We start from the raw sequence: 2,960 nt of genomic DNA on the forward strand, positions 1-2,960 counted from the left end.
ACATTGCCTCATAACTAGTAGTGGCATTAATCATCAACTCTAGTATAGGGATTGGAAAGTCATCTTTAGGGCAGACGTTGTTGAGATCCCGAAAGTCAACACAAACTCGAATTTGTCCGTTCTTTTTCCATACTGGAACAATACTTGAAATCCATGTGGGATATTTGACTTCATGAATAAAAACTGCTTCAATGAGTTTGTTAACTTTATTTTCAATCAAAAGAACCAACTCTGGCCTAAAGCGCCTTTGGGCTTGCTTAACAGGACGAGCACCATTCTTGATCGCCAATTGATGGACTGCTACTTTCGGATCTAAGCCAGGTATTTCCTTATAGCTCCAAGCGAAGACATCCATATATTCTTTGAGTATGTCCATATAAGCGGCTTCCTCCTCTACTTCTAGAAACGCACTAAGTAAGTTAGTCTTGGGTCTTCATTAGTTCCAAGATTAACTTCCTTTAGGGGATCTATTGTGGCCTTTACTCCTTCTTCAAGTTGAGATGGAGCATCTCCAGCATCTTCCTCCTCTTGAGGATCATCATCGTTGATGGATATGTGGTGACACCAGAAAGTATCTTCCATCTCTTTATCAACCTTTATTTGAGACGAGACCTCATTCTCATTTTGGATCGTAACATGATATGAGGAGCCAATACTTTCTTCATCTTCCTCATGTTCCTTGGTATACACCACCGTATGAGTTTTATCTTTTAACACCTCGTTGCATGAAACCACCAGTTCTGTCTGTCGCCTCATTCTGAAAGGGATCAAACTTTGGAAATCCTTCTGGATTTTAAATGAAGAGTGCATCATCATGCTTTGATGACTTCTTTGACGCTTGTTGCTTTTCTTCTTATTTAGAGGTCCCAACCTTTCGAACATGGAAGTTCTTGAAGTTGGTTCTCCAAGTCGATCAAAGACAGAGGGTCTTTTAGCAGCAGTGGATTCTTCTTCTATGGTGATGTAATTAATGACTGCCCTTTTTATGGAGATTCGAATTGGAGGTAGCTGTGTATATCCTTGGCCTTCACGTGCTTGCCTGGTTGTACCCTCTGATGGAAGTTTGCCTAACCTTGATGGCTCATTAGGATCGTATCCGGCCTTTATAAATAGCTTGTATGCATTTGGATCAAAGCCCTCTTTCGTACGCTTCATAGGGAGTGTCATATATTATGGTAGATTTTGAGCCACAGACTCTTCAAGAAGTCTTGAGGATGGATTTATTGCATCAATCTTCCTGATAGGTAAAGTTGACCCCTTTAGCATATTATCTTGGGAACCTGATGGGTGATCTTTTTCTTTCCTTACCTTTGGTACATAACGAAGAATGGGAGTTGCCTTCTTTTTCGTAGAAGTGACACCTTCTTTATTTAAAGTGGAGAGAGACTTTTTGGTGGTGAATTTTTCGACAGTCACCGCGACTTTCTTAGATGTAAGATCGTCACACTTGGTCTTGGTGACATCTTCAACCCTTTTCTCATCCACAACATGCTTCTTTAAGTAGAATTTTGCATCGGCAAAATGTGACTCAGCTTCAGTGAATGGTATGTCATCAGAAACTATCTTTATTTCCATTCTGCCTTCAAGGTACTTCAAACATTGATAGTAAGAGGACGAGATAATTTTGTTCCCATGCACCCAAGGCCTATCGAGCAATATATTGTATGAAGTTTTGGCATCAATCATATGCATCAATGGGTTTGATTGAAAATCATCCATACGAATCCCCAACTTGATACGTCCCATGGCCCTATGGCCCCCTTGGTTGAAGCCTTGGATCATTATATGGCTTTCATCTAATTCGCTAGTAGCGATGCCAAGCTCCTTCATCGTACGGATAGGCAGGATATTTACTCCAGATCCCTCATCTATTAAAATTCTATTGATCTTCTTTCCTAGAATTTGACCCACCATGTATAAGGGATGGTTATGTAGGGTCTCACCAAGCATAAGATCGTTATTTGTGAATGTAATTTTTGTATCACACAAATGTGCCTCTTCGCCAAGAGTTTCAGCAAGCTTTTCGGAAGGTGAAGAAACCTTCATGGGTAGATTCTCACCCTTTTCCCCCTCTTTGGTGGTATTAAAACAAGACACCTCAAGGTTGACTTGGGCAGTCTTATACGAAACCAACTCGGTAATAATTCCTCTAATGTCACCGGACGTTAAGGTTTTAGATGGTGAAGCTCCGTCACCCTCGTCTTTTTTTAGAATCCAACCAACTTCTGTTTCTTTGGTTTATTTACCATTCTCTTTCTAGTTGGCTGCTCATACGTCTCCTTTCGCAGACTCATCTTCTTGTGTCTGCATCTGGTCACCAGAGTCCAACCTTTATCATCGTCTTCGTCAACTGAAGACCTATTAAGCTCTAATATCTTCTCATTATGCTCTTTGACACAAATCTGAATTGGGTCGAGTGAGCTAAAAGTGATAGATATTTTATGAGAGCTGGCTGTCTCATCGTCGAAGAAGATTTTTTTTTCTTTTGCTAGTTGCATGACTTTATCTTTAAAGATAAAGCATTTCTCCAAAGGGTGACTTATGAGCCTATGATATTTGCAATAATTAGGATCATTGGTCTTTCCAGCTTCGTTGGGACGCTTCATCTCTGGGATTTCGATGAGCTTATGCTGAAGGAGTTCATCGAAAATCTTAGCAACATCAGAATCAAGGAAGGGATATTTCTTTTCTTGCATCTCCTTTAAAGTTTTTTGATTCAGACGCTCTCCAGAAGTCGTCTTCACACTTTGCTTCTATCTTACCTTTGTGGTGACCTTCACAGGAGATACATCAACATTCATGGATTCCTTGTTTTCATTTTTGGGAAGAAACTTGCCCCATATTTTGGGTTTTTGCTTTTTCTTTCTCCTTCGAGGATCATGAATAGGCACTCCTTCCTTTCCAGTAGAAGACATGCTCAACTCCATGTCGTGAGCACGAGTAGCTAACTCTTCAAAGGA

Source organism: Capsicum annuum, chromosome 8 (assembly GCF_002878395.1).
Source record: "Capsicum annuum cultivar UCD-10X-F1 chromosome 8, UCD10Xv1.1, whole genome shotgun sequence".
NCBI lineage: Eukaryota > Viridiplantae > Streptophyta > Magnoliopsida > Solanales > Solanaceae > Capsicum > Capsicum annuum.